Source organism: Artemia franciscana, chromosome 18, assembly GCF_032884065.1.
Source record: "Artemia franciscana chromosome 18, ASM3288406v1, whole genome shotgun sequence".
Classification (NCBI taxonomy): domain Eukaryota; kingdom Metazoa; phylum Arthropoda; class Branchiopoda; order Anostraca; family Artemiidae; genus Artemia; species Artemia franciscana.
Genome location: NC_088880.1, coordinates 6,999,112 through 7,009,310, shown reverse-complemented (window position 1 = coordinate 7,009,310; position 10,199 = coordinate 6,999,112). Strand labels below are relative to the sequence as shown.

The following is a 10,199-nucleotide window of genomic DNA, read 5'->3' as shown; positions in this document are numbered from 1 at the left end:
TAACTGGGACTAGTCCGGATCGGCTACTCCCTTTCAATATATATATATTTATATATATATATCAAATTGAAGCCGTCCTGGCTGAGTGGCTGGCGCGCTGGCTTAAGAATTCTTTGTCCAAGGGGCACGGGTTCGATCCCAGTTGTGGCCAGTTATTTAGCTTGGGACGGGGTTTAGTGGCTTGACTCTGTAAGCTCAGCCAGAGTCGACCCACCTCTAAATGGGTACCTGGAGAAATCTGGGAAGGTAAGCAGGAAGGGTGTAAAGTACAGGATGGTCGGCCCCAAGCCCCCACATTGCACTTCCTGGCTGAAGGGCCATGAAATGGAGATCAGATCCGCCAGTTTGGACCTAAAGGGTCTAGTGCCGTCTTACTTACTTGCTTACTTACTTACTTATATATCAAATATTTAGTTTATTCCTTAGTTATTTCCAATCATCTTGACGTTTAAAATGATTTTATATTTATTTATTGGCAATGTTATAAAAAATCGAAAGTACAGTATTTAATAAAACGCAAATGACGCAAAAGGCTTTTGACTTTTACGATCACAGAAGGGGAACAAGGGCAATAGCCAAAAACCTGCTTGAACTAATTTTGTTCGTCCAAGTTTGACTTGAATGTTCAATTTATGTGTTACTCGTTTTAAGATTTATTTATTCATCCACAATAGTATATGCTTTTTTATTTTTTATCTATATTTTATCTATATATTTTTTATCTATATGTTTTTTTCTGCTCGTTTATTTCAATTTCTGTTATTTTTAGACTTAAATTATTCTTTAGTAGTAATTCCTGATCGTTCTGAGTTTTAGTTATTATATAAACTTATTTCTGCTTGTCTTAAATTTATTATGTCTCTTTACTTTTCTTTGAAAAACTTCTTTTCCGGAACGTTTTTCTTTTCTTTAGTTAACATGTATACACGCTTCACCCAATGTACAACAACCAATGCTTTTTTCAGAATTATTTACTCATGTAGAGTGCTTAGAAATATCTTATAGAGTGCACTCTATAGGTGCACTCTATAAGCACTTATATAGAGTACTTAGAAATGTGCAACCAATAGAATGTTGCCAATAGAACAACAGAACACGGAAAACAGAAAGTTGAGCAGAATTGGACGTGCATTAAACGGTTAGAATAATGTAAAAGGGCGTGAATGCAGTCAACCACCAGAACATAAAACGTAAAGGTCAAGATTTTTTCTTTGTCTTTTTTTTTACGTCAGAGCAAATAGGGCAGGTGAAAGCATTTTTGTTTCAGTGAAAATTCTCTTTTTTTAAATGACCTTGAGTTTTTATTGTTTCAATAAGAATATTTAAGCTGTAATTAAGTGAATCAGATTAGTTGAACAAGTAGGCTTATAGAAGTCATGAAGATTGTAAGTAATATTTTTGTGGCCTTTGAAAAATTACATGAATTTTCAAATACAAGATGATTTAGAACTTAATTTGCAAAGCTATGCAACAGTCACAACACAGGTCGGGATGCAGTTGTGGGTACAGTGTGAACAACCACAAATCAGTTCTTCATTTGTAGGAAATATTAAGACTCAAAACTTTTGTTGTTTTTACTCGCTTAAAATTTTATGCAAAAGTAAAATTCATATTTTTAAAAATAAACGTTCATCGTCCGAAAAAAATTCATTTGGAGCAATATGGCTGTTATATCATTCACCTCAAAACGTCATCCGATCTAAATTCGAGTCAGGAGCAAACAAAAAAAATACTTAACTTAGAATTTTATTTAAAAAAAAAAAGATACTGAATAATATACGTTGATCGTGCGAAAGAAACTTATTTGAAACAATTTTATTGTTAAACCACTCACCATCGAACAATATCTGATCAAAATTTGAGTCCGAAAAAAAAATATGTAGCCTATATAAAAACTATTACACAAGAATTTTCGTTGTTTTTACTCGCTTAAAATTTTATAGGAAAAAGAAAGAAAAATCCGGTCTTGAATAATATATGTTTATCGTGTAAAGCAATTTTGAAACAAAATGATTGTCAAACTACTCAGCGACATCCGGTTCAAATTTGAGTCAAAAACAAAAAAAAATGCTTATAGAAAACACTATTACTCAAAATTTTTCTTTGTTTTTACTCCCTTAAAATCGTATAAAAAAACAAATAAGATTTTGAATAGCATACGTGCATCGTGCAAAACTAACTCATTGGATGCAAATGGTTATTAAACCCGAAACGACATCCGACCTAAATTTGATTCAGCAATTTTGTCATAATATTTCAAATGTCTAGTAGCCTCCTCAAGGAGTAAAATGGCCCAATTGGCCCAGGGCCGAAGGTTGTAAGTTCTGCAAGTCAACATTTTCTACATGTAAGTTTTATTATCGGGAAATGGGGGGGGGGTATGTATGATCCAGGGAGTCACTATTTGTCTCTCCAGAAATATGGGCAATGGACTTTCTTACGAAAATACGTCACAAAAATAAACCAACTGAATTAAATCAAACCTTTAACACAGTATAGACAAATAAAGATAGGTAATAGAAGTCCTGACAAAAACACTCCTTTTTTTCTTTTTGAATAAAACATGATGAAAAGCATGGTTAATGGAGAAAAAAAAAGCTGGCGAAAACTAAAAGTACGTCCTAAGCTTTATCAAACAGTTCATGGTGACGAACTGGAAATACACGTCTAAGGAGCGACCCGGCTCAATAGTAATCGAAACTCTAAAAAATAGAATTTTTATACCAGAAGATACATTAAAAACATTGTATTTTTATGCTGATTTCAAACATATAAATGATTTCATGAAACATATTCATGAATTATAGTCTTACTCATCAAAAGTTGAGCCTAAGGACATTTTCCTTATTATCGAAAAAGGGGAAAACACCACCTAAAAGTCATAAAATCTTAATGAAAATCACGTGATCATTTTCAGCGTATCAGAGAACCTTAATACAAAAGTTTGAAGCTCCTATATTGCAAAAATGTAGAGCCTTGTATTTTTTGCTAGAAGAAAAATCACGGACGGGTGTTTATTTTTATTATTATTTTTCTTAGGGGTGATTCTATCGACCGAATAGTCCTAGAATATTTCAAGAGGACTCATTTGAACAGAAATTCAAAGTTCTAATTCCCTTTTAAGTGACCAAAAAAGTTGGAGGTCAAATAGGCCCCCTCCTGGGCTCATTTTTTGCCGAAGTCACCCGATAAAAATTTTGAAAATGCCATTTTGTTCAGCATTGTCAAAAAATCTAATAACTATTCTTTGAGGGTTATTTAGTCCCCCACAGTCCCTGGTGAAAGGGCTACAAGTTATAAGCTTTGCCCTTTTTACACTAAAGTTTTTTTTTGTACTTTCAAAAGAGATATTTATTCTATTTAAACGGCCTTGGTGATTCAGGGGTCTTTCTTGTAGAACTGAAACACAATTTGAACTTCAGCGAGGTACTGACTAGGGAGTAAACCCCCTCATATACGTAACAATTTCTGTTCGTTTTAAGTTTTAATGTTGATCCTTACTTTAAGTTGAAAAAAACTAGTTTTTCTTTATTCAATGCTTACACAAACCCAAATAGGACTAGTTTACTTATAAAGCCAATAAATAAACAACCACAGACCAAATTCTTTGCGTTTTCCTTTCGCAGATTATTTTTTTCCAATACAGGGTGAGGAATGGCGAAGATAGTTCAAAGGAGGGGACAAGTTCAAAGATATATTCTAATAGAAGACAGTAAATGTGGTCCTCTTTTAGCTTCCTTACTGTGCCCCCTACCCCTATGGAATCCCCCTACCCCTACTTATGCGAAGCTCTAATTTTTCACCTCTACCCTACTTATGCAAAGCTCCAATTTTTTTTACCCCCTACCCCTACATATGCGAAGCTCTAATTTTTTAGTTCGACAGTTTGAGCAAAATAATAACATAATTTGCTCTGACGAGATCCCTACTCAGCCGCCCTCCGTGCAAAAAGAGGAAAGAATAAAATATAACGCAAAAAAAATAAATAAAAAGTCCAAGTTACAGAAAAAATACTATGCCAGCACCCCCAATCTCACCATATGCAAAAAAGCGACTGAGAAATAAGCCTGGAACAACTAAACTTTTGTTCGAGTATGCATTTTATTTCATAGTAATATAGTTATTGCGCTGAGGTGGTGCAGGAGATGGAGCGCCAGAACCATTTGCACTATTTTCTGGTGTTCGGTTGCTGAAATTTTAGTCTTTTATTTGTTCTAAGTGGATTTCTTACGTCATTTTTAGCCAGTGTGGTCTTTTAATTTAGATACGACAATTAATTTCTTAGCAGGACAATTAATGACAATGCTAGACTAAGTTAATGCCGGTTTAATACATCGTCAAATGACTGGATATGTTGCTTTTTGATCAAATCAATTTTATGTCATATTAGTAGGATGACATTAAAATTTCTTGGATATTTAGAGGCAAGGCTTAAGGTTTGTTTTTGGTTTTTAACTAGCATGCTTTTGGAGGTGTTAACGAGCATTTTGATGAAAAGGATTAGATGCTTAGAGAGATTAGGTTTTTAGGATAAATGGATCCTCGATATTTAGGAGGATTTTAAAGAGGGTTTAGGCAAGAATACAGAAAAATGATGTCATCTCACTCGCGACGTGCATCGTTGCCTCATGATTTTTTACTATTTTTTTTCTTTTATTTTCAACATCTTCATTTGAAAGTGATGTTTAAATGTATATGAGCTAAAAGTTGCGAAAAAATGTTTTCTAGGTATTCTTTTCACTTATTCTCGCCGCTTTGATATGTATCGCATTTGCTGGCGGCTATGGAGGAGGAGGAGGAGGTGGCTACGGAGGCGGTGGTGGCTACAGTGGTGGTCCTGGAAATTGTGGTACTTGTGTCTGTCCAGTTATAAAAGAAGGTATGATGTTCTATAATATGTTTTGCTTCTGTTTTAGCTCATGTTTCTTTCTATTAATATAAAATGATCTATGCAAAACAAATATAATAATTAAACAATAATTAAAAATTTTTATGTCTACTTTATTAATTAACACAATTATAATACTTTACTTTTTACATCTACTGCGCTGATGGAAAAGCATACGTTTTTTGTCGGCGTGCAGTAGCAAAATTAAACCATTTTCTAAACACACCAAAAAAAAATAGGATAATAAATAACTAACAAAAAGAGAAAAAACCTACCACAAAATATAATAATTAAAATAATTAATTAAATAGAAAAATTAATGTATAAATTAAAAAATAAAATAATAATCAATATAGCTATAAGTAATATAAAATAAACAATTGATATAAAAAAGATAAAGATCCTCAAGAGCCGTTGACGGTCTATAAAACGTCAAATTGACATTTTAGCTTGTGGGTTGTCTTAACAGAGATAGGGGGAATACCTGTCACCCAATCATGCGGTAGTGGGAATCAAAGCCAGGACCCCGAATTTCTCAGCAGAGCACCAATTAATCATACTACCATAAGGTTAGCTATCATGTTCTTACATTATTAAGGAAGAGGCACGGTATTAAAGATATTTGTTTCTCCCATTTCACAAACCAAAATGTGTTTGAAGCTTCGATAATAATAATACTGTTAGCCCTTAGATAATGGATATTTAGCTCTTAGATAATTTAGCCCTTTTGGCCCTATAGATATTTAGCCCTTAGATAATGGAAAAAAATAATAATTTCAACAGAGATTTTTTTGTTGAAATAGTTAGCAAAATTTATGAATATGATACATAAACCTAAATAATTACTAAAATTAATGTACTTAATTGTACTTACTTATTTGGGTCAATTTCGAGCCTTGTCCAGGCCGATCGTGGCATACAGGATTTGCCGACCAGCGTCCCTCCATCGTTCTCTTTCAAGTGCAACTGGCTGAATTAATCGAATCCATTGTCTATTCCAGCGATGCCTGTGCTAAAATAAATACATAAACAATTGTCGTTTTTGCAAGGGGAGAGACTGTGCCTTACTAATATTAAATAAAATTAAATAAAAAACGTAATTAAAGTAATTAAATAAAAAACAAGTTTTTTTTTTAACTGAAAGTAAGGAGCGATATTAAAACTTAAAACGAACAGAAATTACTTCGTATATGAAAGGGGCTGCTCCCTCCTCAACGCCCGCTCTTTAGGCTAAAGTTTGACTCTTTCTCTCAAATCTACTTTTTAAAACAGTAAGAAACTTTAGCGTAAAGAGTGGGGCGTTGAGGAGGGAGCAGCCTTTTTCATATACGAAGTCATTTCTGCTCGTTTTAAGTTTTAATGTTGTTCCTTACTTTCAGTTAAAAAAAACTTGTTTTTTTATTTAATTACTGAACTTTTTTAATTAATGTATGTTTTGATTTTGGCTCTCCGCAGATGAATAATTAAAACGAAATTTTCATATTTATTTTTTTGGCTAAATGGCTTTCTCATAGTTTTGATCGAATGGTTTTGAGAAAAAAGGAGTGGGGGAGGAGGCCTAGCTGCCCTGCAATGTTTTAGCTACTTAAAAAGGCAACTAGAACTTCTAATTTTTTACGAACGTTTATATTAGTAAAAGATATACGTAACTTACGACTTAGCTTACGTAACGAACTTCTGTATTCGTATGTTTTTATTACGTATATAAGGGGGTTCACCCCCTCGTCAGTACCTCGCTCTTTACACATAAGCTTAAATTTTGTCCCAATCCCTTAAGAATGACCCCTGAATCACAAAGGCCGTAGAATAAATAGTTGAAATTACTAAAAATACTTTAGCGTAAAGAGCGAGGTATTAGGAGGAGAATGAAAGATCCCTCATATACATAATAATTTCTGTTCCTTTTAAGTTTTAATGCTGCTCCTTACTTTCAGTTAAAAAACGTTTTCATATTTATTTTTTCATTGTTTTTTTTTTTTAATAATGCTAGAAAATCCTGCGCTCCGTTCATGGAAATTTTCTTCCCCCATGACAAATTCCTCCAAGGAAAATTCCCCCAACATATCCCTCTCTTCTCAACCCCTCCGCCCAACCAAAAAATCCCCCTGAAAACGCCCCAATCCCCACTTCCCAATAACCATTACTATATGTAAGCACTGGTCAAAGTTTGTAATATGTAGCCCCTCCCATGGGGTCTGTGGGGGAGTAAGTCGTCCCCAAAGACATAGTTATAAGGTTTTTCGACTATGTTGAATAAAATGGCAATCTCAGAATTTCAATCCGATGACTTTGGGAAAACAATTAGCGTGGGAGGGGGCCTAGGTGCCCTCCAATTTGTTTTGTCACTTAAAAAGGGAACTAGAACTTTTTATTTCCGTTAGAATGAGCCCTCTCGCAACATTCTAGGACCACTGGTTCGATACGATCACCCCTGGAGGAAAAAACAACAAACAAACAAACAAATGAACACGCATCCGTGATCTGCCTCATGGCAAAAAATACGAAATTCAACATTTTTGTAGATAGGAGCTTGAAACTTCGACTGTAGGGTTCTCCAATACACTGAATCTGATGGTTTTAATTTCGTTAAGATTCTTTATTTAAGGTGTTTTCTCCTATTTTCTAAAATAAGGCAAATTTTCTCAGGCTCTTAACTTTTGATGGGTAAGACTAAACTTGATGAAACTTATATGTTTAAAATCAGCACTAAAATGCAATTCTTTTGATGTAGCTATTGGAATCAAAATTCTGTTTCTTAAAGTTTTAGTTACTATTGAGCCGGGTCGCTCCTTACTACGGTTCGTTACCATGAACTGTTTGATTTTCTTTCTTCTTTTGTTGGTACGAAAAATTTTATGGTCCACCTGAAGGAAAACCTATTCCTTGCAAAAAAAGCCTTACCCAACCATAGCTTGGAGTTGCTATAGGTTTTTCCCCCGTTTGGTATCTTAACTCTTACATTAGCTCTTAACTCTTGTCTTAACTATTGTTTTAGCTGTATCCTTGATTAGCTTGTCCTTATCATATGTTGCTTTTGACTTTTCTCTTTTATTGTTGCTTATTATTTATTGTTACATGTTTCTTTTACTCATTTTGTGATTGTACTTTATTCATGCGTCCCTCCCCTTCCAAAAATAATGGATCAAATTTTAAATCCTACATACTTTCTTCTTATTTATCTGAGTTTTTTTTTTGCTGCTCAACTTGACGCTAGGGTAGCATTTTTCAGGGGATATTTTCTGGTGGGAGGCTTTACCACGGGGAGGAAAAATTATCCGGGACATTTTGCAGAGGGGGATTTTCTAGTGGGTATTTTCCAGTGGAGTACGCTGGACCCAACCCGTTGCTTCACCTCCCTATTCCAGTATTTTAGCTGTTTGCACCTTCGCTTCTGAGCCTTGTTGTTCTGATCGTTTTTTTTTTCAGGATACCACAAGTGAAGAAGATATCCCCATAAAATATGAGAGGAATTTTGTCACGATTTTTTTTTATTTATTTCCACACAATAAATTATCATAGCTTAGTCATATTTTACTCCTGGTTTTGTTTTAAAGGCAATTCGACGGGAAGGCCAGACTAGAAAAGGAGCTTTGAACTGTTCCACCTGCTGCTCCTTTACGCAAAGAATAGTTTTCAGACTCCACATGTCAAAATAAGATATGTTTATAATATCTTATTGCAGAGGTACATTAAAAAAAATCAACGTAAAGAGCTTCTGATGGACTATAATATAAGTTTTCTTTGAAATGGTTTTTGATTACGCACAGGAATACAATATTTACAATCATGAAAATTGGGAAATACCAAATTTATATACTCAGACAGCCAAGGCCGTATTCAGAGGGACTTAGGGGGTTTGAACCTCCCCCCGTGAAATAGTTGTCTGACTTGCAAAAACGTAACAAAAATGAATATAAACGACTTTTGATGCATTTTTAAGGATTGTTTTGTAATCCCCTGAAGAAAATCATTTTTTCCCTCTTCTCCCAAAAACAAACAATCCTGGATGCGACCTTGCCGACAGCATATGGGATTTTGACTCAAGAGCCAGACCTAATTTAGATCGCAATTTGAAATCCTATATTTACTAAAATGTGTAAAACTTTTATTCCAAACAGTCACTAATACGCAGCATTACTCTAAGAGCAACCCTTACCCCCAAATCACCTATATGCCTAGTTTATCTGAGCATACTGAAATTCCTCAGCTAAGTATAAGGCCAAAAGTGTCCCTCTCCCTTTAATGTAACTGCAATAGTCGCCTACTAATTAAGTAGAGTATACTCGGCCAACCAAAATATCAGTTATGGTCAAAACTCTAGGAATGTTTTGTGCCTTATTTACAAAATTTATGTCACTTTGTACCCTGCTGCTTACGTTTATTTAAATATTTAAATAATTAATTATATAATAATTATTGTATAATTACATTATATAATTAATTATATAATTATTATATTACATTATATAATTATATAATTAATTATATATAATTATATAATAATTATATAAATAATTAATTAATTATAAATAATAGTTAATTATTTAAATAATAAATTTATGTCACGTTGTACCCTGGTGATTACTGCTAGGTTGACAAAAGGGATGGAGAGGCAATCTGCCAATATGCAAGTAGCTCATGCATCCAAAACGTGAAATCAGTGGCATTTCAGGGTTTTCCCCTGAGAATTGTTTGTGCTTTTGAGCGATTAAATAAAAAAACCAATTTTTTTTTAACTGAAATTAAAGAGCGACATTAAACTTAAAACGAACAGAAATTACTCCGTATATGAAAGGGGCTGTTCCCTCCTTAACGCCCCGCTCTTTACGCTAAAGTTTGACACTCTCTCTTAACTCTGCTTTTTAAAACAGTAACAAACTTTAGCGTAAAGAGCGGGGCATTGAGGAGGGAGCAGCCCCTTTCATATACGAAGTAATTTCTGTTCGTTTTAATTTTTAATGTCGCTCCTTACTTTCAGTTAAAAAACTTGTTTTTTTTTATTTTTGAGTTCTGAACGTTTTTGAATTAATACTTGTTTTGATTTTGGCTCTCCGCAGATGAATAATTAAAACGAAATTTGCTTATTTATTTTTTTGGCTAAATGGCTTTGTCATATTTTTGATCGAATGATTTTGAGAAAAAAGGAGCGGGAGAGAAGGCCTAGTGCCCCCCCCCCCAATTTTTAATTAAATGAAAAAGTTTTTTTTAACTGAAAGTAAGAAACGGCACTAAAACTTAAAACGAACAGAAATTATTCTGTAAATGAAAGGTCCTGTTCTCTCCTCAACGCCTCGCTCTTTATACTAAAGTT

The 10,199-nt window shown here is 33.9% G+C and overlaps 1 long non-coding RNA gene across 1 annotated transcript; it reads left to right on the top strand.

Annotated features, from left to right (window-relative positions):
• The first annotated feature begins 1,356 nt into the window (after positions 1-1,356).
• On the top strand, positions 1,357-8,411 carry LOC136038550 (uncharacterized). Its single transcript, XR_010620246.1, has 3 exons — positions 1,357-1,385; positions 4,729-4,879; positions 8,315-8,411. It is a non-coding gene; the product is annotated as an uncharacterized LOC136038550 (long non-coding RNA).
• The last annotated feature ends 1,788 nt before the right edge of the window (positions 8,412-10,199 follow it).